Source organism: Enhydra lutris, unplaced genomic scaffold (genome assembly GCF_002288905.1).
Source record: "Enhydra lutris kenyoni isolate GAN:26980312 unplaced genomic scaffold, ASM228890v2 scaffoldscaffold31, whole genome shotgun sequence".
NCBI lineage: Eukaryota > Metazoa > Chordata > Mammalia > Carnivora > Mustelidae > Enhydra > Enhydra lutris.
The window spans coordinates 14,084,198-14,104,069 of NW_019154115.1; the positions used below are offsets into that span (position 1 = coordinate 14,084,198).

Below are 19,872 nucleotides of genomic sequence, written 5' to 3' on the forward strand. Positions count from 1 at the left end.
CTTGTCAAAGACTGCTCAGTGTACAGACCCAGAGCCAGCACAGGCAGGTCTGGAAAAAGGCTGGAACCAGAAGCAAGAAAACCTGGTCATGAACCCAACACTGTCTCTTGCTAGCTCTTGGACAGGTCACTCGATCTTTATGTTTTCGGATTCCTCACTGATGAGGAGGGCACAGATATAGTAAAATTAATTAGGGAAGCATTCATACACAGGCGGTGTAGGGAAGGGACTGGCTAATGTGGTGAAAATACTCTGTAAGCTCTAGTGATCTGAGAGATCTGAGGACTGGTAATTGATAAGATGTGTTACCTATTTTGAGGATCCGATGGCCATCTCACCATTGAGAGCTCCTGCCTGTCACATCTTGGCAAGACAGACTGATGACCGGGGACAAAACATTCACTTCTGCGGACCTCAGTTTCCTCCACAGGAATTCGAGGGGGTTGGACCTGATGACTGCCAGGATTCTTCCTTTCTCAAATGCCATGAACCTCTAAGTTCTTACTCATTTTGGGGTTCTGCCCAGTACCCAGCACAATGCCTGTAATAACACAAGTTCTTAGTAATATATGTTGAATAAAAGTGCAAGGAATAAAGGGATGGAAACTCTGCACTTGTCATGAATGGAGACAAAATGATTGGGGAATTCTACTCAAATTCATCACACAGTGATGACCAAAAATTCTGAAGCCGCATCTGGCCCACATGGTCTGACATGCATGGAAGGAAGCAGCCCTGAGGAGAGGATGGAGTATATTGACCTTGAACTGCTCTTGAACATCTAGGACAGAGGGCTGCCATCTCAGAGACCAGAAAACACCACACTGGGGCCTGGAGAAGGTTGTATATCACACAGGTACACACCTATTTTCATGAAGGCCTCTCTCCAACTGCATTTCATATAGCTTGTCCGTGTAGTGACACATTGCTCTTCAGAAGCCAAATGTCCTAAAATCTAGGGTCAGCCACCTTGGAGGAGATCCTGGAATGCACCCTGGCATCAGCAGGCACCCTGACTCTCTACCATTTTCCATGAGCCCTTGGCAAAGTCTCACACCTTCACTGGGCCTATGGACTCAGGAGTGCTTGGTGAAGAGAGTCATAGGGAAGACCATGGAGCTTCCCAAGCCTCAATCCTGCCCCAGCTCCAACCCCTGGGACCCTGGCTTTCCAGTGAAGGAAAACATTAAGTTACATTTTAGGTATGATGGTAATCTTTCCAGAGCCCATGTTGGGTAAATATGTAGGAAAACTTGAAAATGTACATAAACTCTGTCCTTACAGCTTCCTTTGTAGGAAATAAATAATTCTACAAATGCACAAATGTATATGTAAAAAGGTCTTCTTCATCTTGTTTATAAAAGAAAAATTGGAAGCAACCTACATGTCCAATAATACCAATTTATCAGTTGAATACATTATGATTTACCGATGAATGAAATGCTGTGTCATAAAAATGGTGATGCATAAATACATCACAAAAGATAGCCACAGATATTACTGCCTGAATAGAACAGTTTATGTGATATAGCCCATTCATGTCAATATATCCAGATTATTGCACACACAGAAGACGGCTGGAAGGATCCTTACAGACATATTAACTTATTACCTGGATCTTGAGATATTAGGTAAATTTTATTCTGTAATTTTTTCAAAAAAATTTTTGTTTATTTATTTGAGAGAGAGACTGAGAGAGAGAGAGAGAATGAACATAGGGCATAGGGAGAGGGACTAGCAGACTCCCGGCTGAGCAGGAAGCCTGATAGGACTCCATTCCAGGACCTCGGGAATATGACCTGAGCTGAAGGCAGACACATAACTGAAGGAGCCACCCAGGCTCCCCTATTCTGTAACTTTTTTTTAAAGAAAAGACTTTGAACTCTTCACAATGAGCCTGTTCTTTCTTAATATCAGAAAAATAATTATTTTCATTTGGGGGGGAAAAAAAAAAGAAAAGAATTTCACAGGCAACCCTGGAGGGGAAAAGAAAGAGCAGAGATCTCTCCAAATGGTTGAAATGAGTTTCTGAGGATATAAGCGCCAGTCACACTCATCCTTCTCACCTGACTGACGAGGTAGAAAGTATTTAGCCTGAGTGGACCAGTTCTCCTTAACTGCTTTTCCTTCTAGCTGCCAGGCGATGGATTCCTAAAGCAGAATGTGGGTTATACAAATTCCATGTTTTGGATGAGTCCTAAGGAAGCCCTCTCTGTGGGTTTTGGAAGGGAGGCAAAGAACTTGCCCTACCACCAGCTGAATCATTCTCCACCATCTCCCATCCATATCCTTAGCTGGGTGCAGCTGATGAACATGCCAACCCTCATTATTAAATAAAACTTCTCTCAATTTTAAATACTGACCCCGTACCTTCCTCTCTCTCCCCACTTCTAACTACAGATAGGAAACCCAATCCTTACAGAATGTCAGAGTCAGAGTAGAGAACATGTAGTCACATGTCCTCACTTTGCAGAGCAGGCCACATGTCCCGGAGAAAACAAATAATTCACGGTGGATATTGACAGAGCCTGGATTAGAATCAAGGGCTTCTAGCTGCCAGTCCTGTGTTCATGGCAAAGCCATGCCCTTGCTTTGGGCCCATTTATTTTCTCCTGCTTGGACTATTGCAATAGTCATCCAGCAGGTTTTTCCTCCCCCAATCTCCTAGACAGGAAAGCTCACTCCACCCTGGCACCAGAGGATCTCCCTAAAATATTGACTTTACCTTTCCTCTGAGTAAGTCTCTTCATATCTTTCTCATGGCCTTCAGGACAGAGCTCAGGCTCCTCCACATCTCACATGAACCTCTTCAAGATCTGGCCTTACTCCAGCCCCATCTTCCGCACTTTGCCTCCCATCTCCTAAATTCATACTCAACTCCAATCAGAATAAACTACTTGTAATTTCTGAAACAGCTGATGTACATACTTGTGCTGTTTACACACATTCTTTTGTTCTATGTGGAAAAATCCTCTACAACTTGTTTGCCCAGAAAAGAGCTAGCCTTCCTTCAAAACCCAACTTAAGTATTCTGGAAGCCTTCCCTAAGCCCACAGCACAGTTATGCTTTCCCCCATATGCTCCCATAGATTCCAAGAGAATGACTCTGTAATAGTACTCAATGATTGTGGAGTGCATTTTGCTTTCCACCAGAGGGTAATTTCCTTGAATTCTTGAATTTTGTCTCTCACTCACCTTGTGAACACAGATCTTGACACAAAGATGAAGAGTACGCACTCGATAAAGTTTGGTGGAATAGAAGAACGACGAAATGGATGGATGGACAAATAAACGACCAAAACCATGCCAGGATTCCTTTCATTCAGAAGCTCTTTCCACAGGATGGAACCTTCTGGAAGGCAACAGCAACAGTGAAAACACCTGGCCCTTTATATGAGAGCCTTTTCAACTTAGTCATGGATCACAGAGGCACCCCGGAGAAACCACTTTCCACACATGATAGCTGGAAATACTGCATGTTACTATCAAATAAAGGAGAGTTTATGATACGGGGCTATCCCAGAAGTATGTAATTTAAGGATTCAATTCCTCCTTAAGTACTAGCCAGCTCTTGAAAACACAAACAGAATTCTAGACTGAATGCTCATGGAAGCTGACAAGACTATACCTACCCGGTAAGGCTACGTCTCCCCTCTGGGAACCTGATACATGGCAGGATCCCTGTAAATACTATTTGCCAAATGAATCAACTAATCATTAATAACCAGAAACGGAGGCGTTAAATCAATACAATGGGCTGTGAGGAGCAAAGTGTTCTTTGTTTTCTTAGACCGTTTAGAATTAATAAAGACTCTGAGATCATCCAGTCTGATACCCACACTTCACAAGGGAAGAATTCAAAGCTCAAAGAGATTGAGTGCCAACCCCACTGCCAATGCCCCACAGCAAATGTACGAATGACCTAGCATTGTGTCTGGGTCCTCTGATGGTCTTCGTTGTGCCGTCCTGACCTTCAGGGCAAGTCTAAAGCTTCAGTGGTGATCACGCGCAGAGCTCTAGGCACAGGAGTCTCTAGAAGATACCAGACACCAGCAGAGGCTGGCTGGGAGGTGCACAGCTCATCATCCCCAGAGACGCTCACCTGTACTTCCCAAGGTTTTTTCTTCCTTCCTTTCTCTTTTTTAAACACATCTTGAAATCTTTGGTGAAGAGTGTCTCCAGCCAAGAAGCACTTTTGTGTGCCCCCCTCCCCCTCTGCCCTCCTTTGTTCTTCTCTTTGAGCTGGGTCCACTGGAGGAGCATTGTAAGGTGCCCCTGCTGGGTCTACAAGGCCCCTTTTTGGTTCAATTAATGAGCCATAAATAACCCAATGAAGGTGTCAACACAGAGGGTAATTTATCATACCTTGTCAGGAGGGCGAGCCTTGTGAGGCAAACGCTCATTCACCGTCTGGTGCAAACATGTTAAGATTTATTCCCAGCCAGGTCCCTCCTCCTCCAAGTCCCCCTCCCCCAAACCAAAATTTATCTTCCACAGGAATCCTCACAGGTGTACTGCCTTGACAAATAAGCTATGAAGTCTGGTATTCATCACTGGCTGGTCTTTGTTGGATGAAGGCAGCAGGAAATAAATTTATTTTAGAGGAAGGTACTTGTGATTCAAACATGCTCAAGGGGAGCAGCGAGGTTATTTCCATCCTCCTGGTCTGCAAGAGGAGAAAGGGAGATAATGCTAGGACAGCCTCTTTCTTCATTATTTACTGCTTGGTAGAAGCACAGCCAGGACTTTTCCTGAGACAGTGCCCTCAGCTGCAATCTGGGAGCTCCAGTCACACACTCTTGGAAATGTTGGGCTGGGAAATCTCACACTGGAGTGGAAAGTGCTATTAGACATCTGATGCTCAGAATTGCTGTACCAGGAGGTTTTCCAGCTTTGCTATTCAACTTCTGGCTTCCCTTGGAGTGCTGATCCAGAAATGTGAGTTTTCCTAATAGCCATCTGGGGGTACTTGTGAAAAGATTCCCAGTTCTCCCCACCCCTTCTCTCCCAGAGATTCTGATTCAGGAGATCTAGGGAGGAACCTAGGAATGTGTATTTTCATAAGCTCTTGCTGTCAAGTAATTCAGCTCGACACAATTCATGGCACACACTTTGGATCAAGGCACGCTGCTTGGGAGAAGTGTCACACCCCCGGGGCTGTCTATGTGAACGTTCTATGAAGATGGAAATACTCCGCACTGACAAATACTATATCTAATAATCGCTTGTGGCTACTGAGTACTTGGAATGTGGCTGATGTGAGAGAGGAACTGAATTTCTTCATTTTCTTTAACTGAAATGTAAGTCATCACATGCAGCCAGCAGTTGCCATATTGGACAGCACAGCTTGAGCAAATCAGTGAACATTTGAATTCTGGAAAGCAGGTACAGGCTGAAAAACTCAATAGGCACATGAAACCTGACATACCAGTCTCCTCCCACTCCCCATTATTTTGCCACAAATGAATATGGTAAGCCCCTGGGGGGTGTGCCCTATTTCATCAGGTTGGAATAGGAGGCCATAGAAACATATTCTCCCACCTCCATTCCCAAGGTATACACAAGTAGAGAAAAAGAGAGATTCAATTCCTTAAGCTTCTACGTGGATATGTGTGTGTAATGGGAGTGGGGGGGGGGGTAATCTCTGAGAATAAGATATGGCCCTGGTCCTTCAGGATGAGGTCCCTTCCTTCCCAATACAGGGAGAGAAGATAAACACACAAGTGACCCAACGCCAGATGGCACAGTGTGATAAATGCTTTAAGAAAGCCCTGGGACTGTAACAGAAAACACCTAAAGAAGCAGGGGGCCAGAAGTCTGTCCTCCCCTAGCTAATGCTCTGAACACTTCCAGACATGAGATGTTCCTTCCCTACTTTGGAATTACTGAGACGGGTTTGTCATTAATCATCTCCAATTCACTGAGAGAACACAGAATTCTAAATTCCTTTCTTAAGTGCCCAAGGTAGATGTCTAACTATCTCTGCTTTGTGGAGGTGGGAACCCCCCCCCCTTTGTGGTCACCTTAGTGTGTGTGACTCTCATTCCCCGTTCCCCTGCTATCTTATAGAGACTGAGATCCATGAGGGATCAGAATTCACTCATCTCTGAGCCCCAGGGCTTAGCCCAGTGGCAGACACTGGTAGGGCACAACAGTATGAACTAAAATCAAATGGCCTCATATTTGCCTAGGTGAGGCCCTTTACGTTTTCCTTAAGGCTGCAAGTCAGATGGGTAGGTGGGCCCTGAGAAGTAGAAATATTCTGTTCTTTGATGATAAAGGGCCATTGGTGTTTCTCGCTTTACAGTGTTATGGGAGGGGACCACCCCCAATATATTTTAAAGGGTGGGGGAGAAAGCCATATGGAAGGGTGATTGGTCAAGGTCTGATGTGGGACTCCCCATCTGTGAGAAAATTCTGCTTGGGAATGTGAAGGGTGTGTCTAATTGCCGCAGCAAATATGTTCACATGGGCTAGAGAGGCCCAGGAGGGGAGTGGTGGTGTGAGGCCTTGGGAGACCGCTGCCCCTGACCCAAGGCACAGAGACCCCACTCCAGAAGCGAAGGAGCAGCCCACCAGCCTTCACTGGACTCCCTCTGCTCAATTAGACATTTAATCCCTACCAAATCTCTTTTTCTAACTCATTTTTCTGGCTCCCCAAGGAAGCAGAACCCCAGCTCAGAGCTGTAGGAGATCCAGCTAAAGAGAGGAGATGCATAGTTTCAGCTTACAGAGGGATAGCTCTGCCAATCTCCCAGACTCCTGGACCTTTATAAGTCTCTGACATTCAACTCCCCTTTCTTTTCATCAAGTGGCATTATTTTGCCTCCAGAAAACAGGCACTGGCAATCAGAACTTGTGTGGCTGATGCCAAGATTTAATGTTCCTGGTATCTTGCACAGGGCCAAAACTGCCTCTCTGTGCACACACATACAAGCACACACGTACATACACACAGAGAGACGTAGCGGGGGGAGAGAGAGAGAGAGAGAGTGAGCTACAGGAGAACTCCTTAGAGGTTACACAGCACTGTGAGTTCTTTATAATCCAGTGTAAGGACAGGAAAAGAAGGCAAAAATCTCAACCTTCTTTCCAAGAAGAAAGAAAAAAACCTTCTTTCCAAGATTTTCTGCCTTATAATGATAACAGCTTAGACCCCAAACCGTGGGCTGAGATCTCTGGCTAAATATTCATTAGGTCAACATAAGCTCAATGTTAGGCAGCCACATTAACCTCTGTATTAGCATGGAACTCCAGCTTCATACATGTTAGAAATTCATGCTTATGTGCTGGAAGTTAGGGACTGGACTCTACCAATGGGACCTGTTCTGATCCTGAGTTCTAAAAGCAATCTCTAGAAGAATACTGAATCCAGAGATATCTTCATTAAAACAAAGACCCAATAGTGGGGGTAGAGTGGCAACTTCTATTTGGAAGAATATAGCAGTACCAATATTTTTGAATTCACCCTCTAAAACAAACTATGGTATCCCTCTGAGTGGAAAGATTTCACGGTACTTGAAATTTCTAAGACTACTAACTGGAGAAATCTAAGAGAGCTGAGAAAACAGAGCTGCTTGAGTGGCAGTAAATAAAGGTATACGCAGACATGGACCAAATTCCATTTCCACCAGAACGCTCAGTCAACTAGTATGCCAAATTCTCACAAAATATGGAACATTTTGGACCTTCCTAAGGAGAAGTCTTTAGGAACCAATACTTCTCTCAGGAACCACAACTGTTCATGAGTAATTTTTCACTCATTGTTGGGGAAACTGAGACCTCCTTAAGATCAAATAACTAACAGGGAGTAAGAAGATGTTTCATCTGTTTATCTGTTACCACCAAGTGCCAAGTTTCTCTATGCAGAGCAAGGAAATAATTTCCATGCAACAGTTGGAGATGTGCAACTTGCGTTTGCCTGAAGCCATGGCGCAGAGAATGTGCGGCTCCCTTCAGATCTTGCATGCTACCAGCCGCTTGGCAGGGCGGGTAACTGGTTGGGAAGCCTCCCAGGAAACCACAGCTCCTGCAAATGACTCAGTAGGTGGTTCCAACTCCTCTGAGTCAGAACCAAGCCCATGACTCAGCCCCTTGCCAAGGCTCCGTGGCATTGTTGAGATGCTCTGGGCTTGGCTAGCATGGGATATCGAGGACCTCTGGTGTTCATCTATAAAGGGAGGAATGTTTTCTCGGACAGGTGACCAAGAAGAATGGACCAGAAAAGCAGCTGACATCCCTCACTGGCTCTTCTCTCTTCCTCCCAATCCGTGGAGAGTTGTGATGGCTTCCTACATGGGAATCCTTTAATCTAAAAGTTCCCTCCTCCTTCTTACCAGGAATATCCAGGTGGCCTCCCATGGCCATGAACTTGTGAACACAGAATACTTAGTTCCAACCTAGAGTCTTCTGCTTCCTATGGCTAGACCCCTGAGCAAGTCACCTCAAATCCTTCCTATCCCAATTTCATTCTCAGCCCAATTGCCTTCTTAGTGCCATGATGCTCACACCAACCTCCTAACAAAAACTCTCTACCAGCTCCCTCACCGAGGCAATCAGGTCCACATCCTGGCCTGGGATTTGGTATTCAAAGCCCCATCTATCTTTCAAGCCTCATCTTTCTCTAGGACACTACTTGCAGCATGTGTCCTGGGCAAATTGGACCCCTTGCTCTTCCCTTGAGCATGTGTGCTTCCCACCCCCTCCCCCCATCATGCTCTTTCAGTTCCCTTTACTTGAGATCCCTTCTCTGTCTCTCTTAAAATTCCACCCAGATCAAATGCTACCTCCTCTGCCAAGCAGCTTCCCCAGATCACTCTAAGGAAGACCCTCTGGTTTCTCATCCCACGCACTGTTTGTACCTTTCTGTTGACATAGCACATTATTCTGAACTGCTGGCACCTGTGTGGGTAACTTCTATCTCTTCCTGGATGGCATACTCCCCAAGACAGTGTGGGGGTGAGGAGGGTGGATGTCCTATTCTTGGTTTATTTCCCATCATGCCAGAGTATGTGAATTTGTATTAATGAAAAAATGAATAAATTTAGAAGATCGAGGTGGCTGTTCTAGAATTATCTACAGCCATGGTATTTCATCCCAGAGGTAGCTGCATGTCAGTAATAAAAACCAGCCCAGCCACAAGGTTTTCATATGGGAAAGGGCAGCAGCACTCGGTGCGCTCCTTTCTGTGGGCCATCCAACATCTTTGGGTATGTGCACGTAGACTCCCAGGGCCCAGATGCAGCATGTGCTTCAGGAGAGCCTAGAGTCCCGGGGCTCCTTCATTTCTCAATGTGATGGGAGGCACACTGGAGCCTTGCAGCCAACAGTCTTTCTGGTAACAAAAACACCTACTTAGCATAACGCCACTTTGGCTCTACACCATATGTATCGACAGGGGTGGGTCACAGTGCTTTTTTGGCAGTGAGCCAGGCAGAGATTTGAGGTTTGGTTTTTGCTGTGCTCAACAGGTGGCCTTGATCTGTGTTAACAAGGCTCCTGCCTCTGTGTGACCAGCTAACAAGGAGACTGCCACCTGGCACGCCTTGTGCACGGAGACCCTCCTCAAAGCTTGTGCGCCTGCCCCATGCTGACTCAGTGGTGTCTTCATGTGTGGGAGTAGGTGGGTGTCGGGGGGAAAGAGTTTCTAAATAAAGCTCTCCTTTCCACTCTCCCTCCAAAGACTCGATCAATGTTCGCAAACATCGGCAAGGACGGAATTACCTGGGGGACCTTGTTAAAGCAACAGATTGCTGGACCAAAACTCGAGAGTCTGATTCAGTCTCTCTGGGACACAGCCCAAGATCTGTATTTCTAATAAGAAATACTGGTTACTGGTTCAGGGATCACACTTGAGAAGCACTAGTCTAGGTGATCGCAAGAAAGGTAAATAAAAGTTCTAAGAGATTGGACAAGAGATATGTACCTCTCTCCCCGCCTGCGGGCTCTGCTCCATTAAGATCTGCCCTCTCTTCTGCCACCGAAACCACCTTCTGGAAGGACACATCTGCCTATAAGGACACATCTGCCTATACCATTGGTTTCACTGCCTCTTCCTTGCCTATAGAATAAAACTCGAACTCCACAGCCAAGCTCATATGGACTAATCCTTAACTATGTGCCAGGTACTGTTTTAAGCCCTTTACACATATTAACTCATTTAATCCACATAATTCTATGCAGTAGGTACTATTATTATCCCCATCTTAAAATAATGAATCCCACAGTGAGCCCTCAGGAAATATTTTCTGAATGAATGGCTAAAGGGACGCTCATAAGCATTTACACCATGTACTACAGAAGGCTGTTTCCATGCCAAGGGAGGCCATCAGAAAGTGAAGAATTGGCTGGCCAACCAGTTATTTGTTCCTGTACTATACCAAATAACCCGTTTGCCTGCAATTGGCTGGATATTCTGGCTTTGTGTAGACATCTCCTCACTGGGAGGAAAGCCAGAGTTAATCCTTCACAAAGGGTTGTTTAATAATAACCAGAAACTGGAGAAGAGCAGAAAGGAACACTATGATCCCACACAACCCGAGGAAAATGGACTGCTCAGGCTCATGGTTTCACGCTGCCAACAAGGGCCCCTGGTGCAGCCTGAGGTTTCTTGATTTTTATTATAAAAATAGAACATGAATATGTCTCTCCTGATTATCACCACCAATGCACCGGCAAAAACATCTCGAATGCATATTACTCTAATGCAACACTAATGCTTACATTGGAACAGAAAACCAGGTCATCTTTGAAAGTCTATAAATGGACAGCCCTGTCGGTCTATTACTTATTTATGTTTCCTGCCTTTTGCTTAACCAGCCTTGAGGCCCAAACAGAGAAAACACACCATACATAAAACTACCAGTCCAGATAAATAAAACATCAGACTCAAACTGGTAGCTTCATCCTTCATGGCTTTGGAGACAGTGGACTTCACAAGCTAGATTTTGCACCAATCATCAGCAAAATGCGACCCTTTGAGACTGGGGGCAGGCAGTGTGGTCTTCCCAGAAGACGCTCAGCTTTTCCCCTTTTGAAAATACTCTTGTTTGCCATGAATGAAAGACAATGATAACAAAGGGAGTTTGAACCCAAATTTCTTGGAATTGGGTAAACCAATATGGATGAATTCATCACCAGCTCAAGTTTCTGGGTCATCTCCAAGGGTTTCCCCATGTGGACTGCCCTGCAGTCCCCCAGCCTCGGGTTCACCATGGTGATACTAGCCACGCAGAAGTCTGCACATGAGCAAGTCATCGTCAGAGCATCCATGCAGAGTTCCAGCAGAATGAGAGCTATGCCAGATTCAAGCCCAATGGATGTCTCCACGGTATCTACGGCCCTTCAGGAAGCCATTTTGGGGGAAAGGATAGGTCCATCTCTGGAAGCAACATCACTCACCTGGCTCCTCACAGTTTTCCTTCTGGTTGCTCACAACAGCCCTCTCTTAGCTGGAACACATGAGGTTACTCTCATCCAGTTCTCGCCTAAGCCTGGTGCTAGGCAACCTGTGGAGTGGCTCTGTTGGAGGGATCTGGTGTTATTAGCAGCACAGGGGTATGTTTCCAGAAACAGCCTGGATGGAGAAGCAGACGGCATTCCTCATGCACCTGTCAGCCCTTCAGCCTCTGTAGCTACAGAAGTGAGAACGTCTGCCTTAACATTCTCTCATCACCATCACTACCTCGAATGCAGATCACGGTGGATCTGCCACCCCTGAGAGCAACCATGTGGAATGACGGATACAGATGGCCCTGCCTTAGCAACAGGCACTGCCCTTGACCATGCAGTGGTCAAAAAACAAGCCCTTGTTCTCAACATGCCCTTTTTCTTTTTTCATGTGCAGAGAATTGAATATCTCTTAGCTAATTAAAAAATGAGCAGTTGATGTTGATGAAATGTACAAGACAGGTGCCTCGATGGGGCAGGGGAAGATGGTAGGAATCTCCAGATGCCAAGGACTCTGTTTCCGCAACCACTCATGTAAAACCACTTCAATAAAGATTAAATGCTGTGTCGAGGTGGGTATGATGATTAGTTAGGAGCAGTATTAGATCTTACACTTTGTGATAAGAGGGGTGTATGTCTTAAGTTTTTCATCTAATAATAACAATTGTAAATATTTACTTATCATGGGCCAGACAGTGTAGGGAGTGTTTTCATGTTGGATTGCAGATAAGGAAACTGAAGCACCACAGCTGTCAAATGGCAAAGCTTCAGTTAACACCCTTGAACTGCCCCGTCTGCTGCGTAGCCTTGCACTGAGCTCAGAGGAACACCAGGCCCAGCACAGGCACTCTCCAATGCTTCCAGATAGTCAGCAGTGAGCCTGAACATGGTAGTTGTTCAAGACTACTTCCTCTCTGGGTGATTATTATTGTTCATTTCATAAGGGCTTTATCTTGGTGAGAATGGACTTACCCTGATCCAGCTTGAAAGCCAAGTTCTCCCAAGCTTGGGGAAATTCTGCTTCATTAAACCCATGAGTTACCAGGCAACACAGGAAAAGCTTATCACAGATTTCCTGAAACTGGGTGTGACCATTTGGTTCAAAGCCTTGATAATTCTCTCTCTACACACTGGGGGCAGAAAATGTATGACTGGTCCTTAGAGCCTATTTTCATGGGTGATTTCTTCAATTCCTCACGTTCCAACTTGGGTCTTGACAACACAGTAAAACCTAGCGCCACCACAGGCAGCAAGGTGGAACCAACAAAGCTCCAAAGGAGAGAGTTCTGAACTACAACTTGAATCTGGGTTCAAGTTCTTAGCTCCAACAAATTTACTATTTGCACGACCTTGAGCAAATCACCAAAACCACTATGACCATCTATGATCTTATCGGTAAAGCGGGGATAATATCTGTAATAGGGTGACATCAATTCTCATACCTCAGAAGTTCACAATTAGACCAGTCAAGATACTCTATGCGAAAACATATATGAGTATAAATAATAGTAACAGTGATGATAATGAACATCTCTTAATTGCCTCTTAGGTGCCCCAGAATCCTATTAAGTGGATATTAATTATCTCTATTGCTGGTGAGGAAGAAGGTGAGGCTCAGAGAATTGGCAGAAAAAGAGTTGACCCCAGGTTTTTCTAACTTATGCATTTTCCGGAGAGTTAATATCACTCCCACAGGGGTAAAAACTGGTTCTTGCCAAAAAATCTTACTCTCTTTATGTACATAGCGCAGGTGTACAAACAATACATAAATACATGATGTACCTATGATATGAAAATTTCATGGGGAGGACAATCAGGAAAAATAAATTGTCCTTAGAAGGCAACAGTGATGAAAAATTTGAGAAATACTGGTCTAACTTCACTATATCATTGCATTTCACACAATTAGATTATTATTCATACCATGCCATTAGGATCCTACAAGGAAAGGCTGCATGCCATGTTAAACACGGTCCCAGAGAAGGTGGGGGCCACTTTAGTTGCCATTGTGGATGGTCTAGCTTAGGGCTCATGTGCAAAGAATTAGAACACCTTCACATTTAAATTCCATGGAGTAAATCTTCTACCAACCAAAATAGAAAGATAATGCACCACTAACGCTACCCACCCCTCTACCCTTGATGATACGTATTTAGATCAACTTGCACAAACTAGATGAGAGAAAAACTCATTTAAACATTTTTAAATAAAATCTTGGGAAAAAATAAAAATAACAATTGAGTGTATTTAGAACATTATCATAACTCTGCCTAAACCTTCCAGTGGGGACAGGGGTTGCTCCCTCTCCTTTGGCTACTGGAAAAACTAGAAATTTATGTATTAATTCCAGTCAATATCTGTAGATAAAGAGAAAAGGAAGTGGCCCATCCTGCACTTCTTAAATGAAGAACATGCTTTCAGAAACATGTACAAGTCTAGTCACAGGTAACGACTTGACCAATGTTATTGGCTCAGGCCGTTGCCCGTTGGTCCATTTCAACTTGCCAGGTCTGGCTTCCCTCCTTTCCCTCTGTCAGACCTCCCAGTGGGGCATTCCAACTCCCCATAAACACTCTGACCTCCCCACCCTTACCTCCCACTTTGCCCTCAGCACCATCTCAGAGCTGGCTGGGCCTTCCACTCAGGGATCCACTCCATTCATGCGTGTGACCGTATTCAACAAACAGTTACCCTACTGTCACAAGGAGCCAGACATTGTCTTAACAGGGTGGCCCTACCTCTCTAGTTGCAGAGGCCCAATGGTCCATGGTCAGCCTCGCCCAGACTCCCCAGTGGCTGGGGGAGCTGGAGAAGAGGGACCTGGCATACTCAGAGATTCCCGTTTCTACAAATTGCCTTGGAGGCATTCCTCTGACTGAGGCAGGGCAGGGGCGCATGTGCTCACTGGTAATACGGGGCCAGGCTGGTCGTGAGGTAGCTGTGATAATCAATCCAGTTGCCATAGCGGCCGTAAGTGTTCATTTACCACTACGCGACCTGGAGCAGTAATAGATTATGCCTTTCGCCGGCGGGAGCTGTGCCAGCTGCAGCACGGGGCGGCCGTGTCGGCCATCAGTCACCACTCTCCTTCACAACCTTTTGTTCCCCACTCATTATGGTGAATTATAACAGGGGACAGCCCATTTTTCAGGAGACTCTCTCCTGTTGGGTATAAGTGCTAACTCAGCCCAGGTTGTTCCGAGGCAGCAGCACGGGAGTGGGACAGTTTCGCCCACAGGTCCTCCCTCTGCTCCCTCCCCAAGCACTTAGAACGGGTGGAAAACAGAGTGTGTGCACTTTTCCACAAGGCAGGATAAAAAGCCACTCAACTCTATTTACTATAAATATTGGATACTGCATTTTGGTGCACTCTGCTGTGTCCCTGAAGGCCTGTCATGATGGTAAATTACATTATAGCACACTAAAGAGGCCATCATGTCAGCTTCGGGCCCCGGATTGCTACTCTGAGAAGAGTAGATCGCTTCTGAAGTCACAGATGGGAGGATGAGGAGCAACACCTCCACCCCATCAGCATTTTGTGAAAGCGTTTCATGTACTAGGGATGACAAACAATCGAAGACCATAAAAATTAGAGACTGGGTCAAGATCTTAAGTCACTAGCAGAAATCAAGGATAAAATGATTAGCCAAGATGACTCCCAATAGCCCCCAATTGGAAGCGAGCCAACGGCCATCCGTTGGTGAATGGATAAACGGACTGTGCGTCCTACATCCTATATACCACGGAATATGGCTCCCTATGACTTCAGCAATCCAAAGAAATATTAACACGTGCCACAACATGGATGAGTCTCAAATACATGATGCTAAGAGAAGAAAAGCTGAACACAAAAGCTCATGTACTACATGGTCTCATTTATATGAAATTCTAGAAAAAGAGCAAAACTGTAGTGACAGAAAGCAGATCTGTGGTCACCCGAGGCCAGTGTTGGGGGAGGGAGTGGGGAGCAAATGGGCCCGAGGGAGGTTTTTAGGATGAGCAAAGTGTTCTATATATTGATTGGTGGTGGTTATAGGATTGTACACAATTTCCAAAATTCATCGGACTGTATACTTAAAGCTATTGAATTTTACTGTACATAAACACTCTCTTAATAAATGATTTAAAAACACACAAAGAAATAAAAAACAGAAGAGCACAGGATGTTGACTAAGGGGAATTGCCCTGACTTTTCTTCCTGTGACAGCCCTACAAGACAGAAGTGGTAGTCTATAGGAAAACAAGTTATACTCACTACGTAAAAAGGAATGAGCCTCCCTTGTGAATCTGACCTTGCAGAGCCCAAACGCGTCGTAATCCGTGCAGTATGGTGATCAACTACATGCACCGCTCCTGTGGCAGCAGAGACCTGCCAGGTTCAGCTCAAATTCTGGTTAATTTCAGTTAGGTCTAAAAGGCCCAAAAATGTTGGAGTACAGAATTCACCAGAGGTGTGATCTCAGGCAAGGGGTTTCACCTCCCTGGTCTTCAAGATTATTGTCTTTAAAAGTGATTTGGACATAACGTCTGCTAAAGCCTTTAAACAGTACAACTGGGCCATACTTTGATCTCTGCAAATTCTTTAACGGGTTGGCAACTTGTGATTCCATTTATCTCTTGGAACCCCCCACTCTACCTTCAAGCTAAACCTAGCTGGCCTGAATACCAACATCGTGGAAAATGGGGTGAAGGGCTATGAGGCACTCAGAGAGAAGATGATCAGTGCCAGAGTCAACAGTGGACCTTAATGCTGGCACTGCCCAGGATGATGGTCCTACCTGGACACAGTAGCCAGTTTCTATTACGTTCTCATTTGGAGGTGCTCTTGGAAGATCCCCAGTGACTTCTCTGGCTTGTTTTTAGTTCCTTGGTACTTACTTCGGAGCCCAAGAAAATGTTCAGATCGTAAGAAGAGGATTATTTATCTCACTTTTTCTATGCAATTATGAGTCATTCAGCACATTCACATCTGTAACCTCAAGACCCCCCACCCCCCAACATCATCACTGATTTATCTTTTTCTCTTCAAAGATCCTGGAAGTGAGGAAGGGTTTTAAATGCTTGCCCTTGGAAAACAAGAAAAAGATGAGAGACCCTGATACTGGTGATAAGTGGCATTGCAGTTATTAGGAAGCAGTTTTTACAAAGTTAATCATAGATTTTTGCATCATTCATCAGCTCAGTGAGCAGACATAGCTCTTATGCACAAAACCTGCTAAGTCTGCAAGTGAACCCTCCTTCCTAAATGGCTGAATGAAAACCTAATCTGTAATATCTTGGGAAGATCCCTCTTAATTTTCCAGAAGCACTGATTTTGTTTTTTTTTACATGATGGATCTGGCTGAAAACTAAAATACTGGCAAAAGCCATAGCTAATGGTAAAAAGAACTATTTACGGAGCCCCCAGTAATGGCCAGGTACTCAGCACACGGTAGATTTTTTCAAACCTTACACCTGGATGTGGAAACGGCGTTGTACTGAGCTCATGTCACAAGCCCAAGGTCACCCAGCGTGTAAGCAGTAGAGCTAGAATATACACCCATGTCAGATGAAATCCAAAATCAATGCTCTTTCTTCTACTGCTAATTTTCAAATTTGAGAATCAGGCTTTTGTTTACATTTCTATTCACAAGGCTCATTTATGTATGTTAAGCAAGATCTTCTGCAACTATTTGCCCACAAATAAAAAGGTATGTGTTTAGGTTTCTCATGTCTTGTACTTTGTTTCACATTAGCGACGTAGCCTCAGGCATACATTCATGTGAGCAGTGACCTGTAATCAGTTCATAAGATTATCTGTTAAAAGAATTTTCCTGTTACCTACGACACTCAGTACTGAGCTGTTAGAACACCGTGTGTACCTTATGTGCACACATATACACACACACACGTTTTCTCTGTAGCCTGGGTCTCCCTATCCTCCTTCAAAACACTCACTGTCTTTATCTTTAGATTCATGTGCAAAAGTGATAACAGAGACATACACCGGGGAGTGGTGGGTGGACAAAGGAAGCTGAGCATCACGAGAGAAATAGACACCAAAACTCACAACTGCAAGACTGGCCCCCACTGTCCTTACACAGGATGAAATAAACAAGGCTCATGATATTACCAAGCCTACAAAGTCCTGTTAGAGTTTAAGTAGCAGCTCCTTGAAGGTCAAATTTATTAGATTTTCTTGTAGGATAGCCGAAGAATAATTTTCTGTTCTTAGCACACACTTGAGACGGTTCCACCCAAATCGAAAAAACCGGAGGCAGCGTACACGTGTCCATCTTCGCTGGCTTCATGACCAAATCCAAATCCACAGAGCTGGGCCCAGCAGCGCATTCTGATTTTAAGACTTGCTAGGGTTAAGAAGTAAGGTGACTTTGCTACAGTATTGTGGGGAAAACCCAGACGGTCAGGTTCTGCAGGACACTTTCAAAGTGGACTGATTGCCAGGCTTAGAATTTGATTTTTCACATTTCTTATGTTTTTCGCATTTTAAATTAGCTTAAGAGTGTCATTTCTGATCTATTCCATCTCGTTCTGGCTCCTGTAGCCACTTTTTTCCCGAGGAGTTCTTGTTCTTTGCTGTAATCAAGGTCATACTTAAAAGGGGATATTATTTCTTGATCAGGGTTCTGACATGATTTTGTTTTCTGTATGAGGGTTCAGCCAATGTTTTAGAGGATAGAGCTAACGAGGGGAAGGCTGAAGAGGTTCTCAATCTGGTGAGAGCCAGCACTGGTCTCTATTCTCTGTATATGACATATTTAACCACAGTTGCTATCTCGGGGACCTAGCAAGTGTGTCTATAACATGAGGATAAATATATCATTGCTGCTTGCCAAACAAACCATAAAACAGAGGCCTCTGCCGCGGTCGGTTGGCTGACCATCACGGTGAAAGGAAAACCACACACGCATGCTCACACTCACACAAGGTCATCTAGCTGTCAGGGAAATCCTATAAACTGAAGAATTGCAACACAGGCTGAACATGAGAAGCACCTGGGGAGCTTTAAAAATTCCTGAAGCCTGGCCCACCCCACTCCCGTTCTCCGGGAGTCTGATTTAACTGGTCTGAAATGGGGCTTGGGCATCAGTATTACTGAAAAGTCCCCAGGAGATTCTCCTGTGCAACTAGAAGGAGGCCGCCCGCTTTAGACCCAGCCAGCCTCAGTGAATGCCCCACGAGGGGCTCGGCACCTAGTGCTTCACTGGACACAGCTATAGGTGGGAAAACTCTCCAAACTGTGCATGGTAAACAGCACAGCCCAGATTTCTTGAAGCCCGCATTTCCAGAGGGTAGGAAACCCTTTCCAATGGGTGTCCCTGCAGGAGGCTAGAAATACGTTCGCCACAGATACACTGAAAACCGCACACCAGACCCCAGGGCCGAGGGTGCTCCATGCCTATGTGGGCTAGACCCCCACTGACAGTGACCTGGGTTTAGCAAAAGGCACACACGTCAGAGTTTCAGCAAAGTCCGCAGCTCAGAGACGGGACAGATGCTCGAATGAGCACAATGTGTAGGATGAACACCAATGGAAAGCAAACAGCCTGCTCCGGTTTTGGAATGAAAAAGACCAAGGACTGGTCAGCTTTCGGGCAGAGGGGAGAGAGGTTCCCAGGGAATATATGTAGCAGATCCAGCAATGTTGGGGCGGGGTGGAGGGACAACCTATAAAACTGCATTCCCCTCCCCACACTCTCTCTGAAAATCCAAGCTCATCATCCTATAAAACAATATGTCATGGGGGGCGCAGAATAGGAATTCTCCTCTCTCTTTTTGAAGGGAAGTAAGTATGCCAAGGTTCCTGTTGGAGGGAGCCGGCATCACAGGACTGACATCTCTGGGGACGGAGAAGAACGCTGGCTTCCTGAACACAGGCGGGTGGTGCCAACTGGCCGGCACACGGGGCTGGCTCGCCTCCAGGCGACAGTGGCTCGCCCAAGCTCCTGTCAGGGGGAAACGTTGTTCTATCGTGGCTGCTGCAGATGCGAAGGTGAGGGAAAGAATGAGGCTCTCCAGGCAGCAACTGCCAAGAACAGAGCTACTTAGAAGAAATAAGACTCCTCACTGTTCAGGGAGAAAAGGGGCTTTCTCTTCAAATCCCTTCCGCTTAATCCACACCCCTTCCCCGCTCCCTGGTCACTGGCACAAAAAGATGTTCCATCAAGAAGTGTTCATAGGTATAAAGGGATACGCTCAAAACTGTATTTGGGAGAAAGAAAAAGGGGTGGTTCAGGCCAGGGGCAGACAAAAAATGATTCACACTGGTCCGTGCACTCTGTCTGTGACAGTGCATGTGGCGAGCCCTGAACATGCGAGGTTCCCTCTGTTTGTGGGGAAGCCAGGGCCACCTAAAGTCACCTCACTGGCCAAAAAGAGCCAGAGGCAAACCTGGTCGTCAACCCAGCTTCCAATCCATGAGAT

The 19,872-nt window shown here is 45.4% G+C and overlaps 1 protein-coding gene across 1 annotated transcript in view; it reads right to left on the reverse strand.

Moving 5' to 3' along the window:
- Window positions 1-19,872, reverse strand: part of LOC111153212 (RAR related orphan receptor A) — a 708,716-nt gene that overhangs the window by 411,030 nt on the left and 277,814 nt on the right. The gene's annotated exons all lie outside the window — the stretch shown is intronic.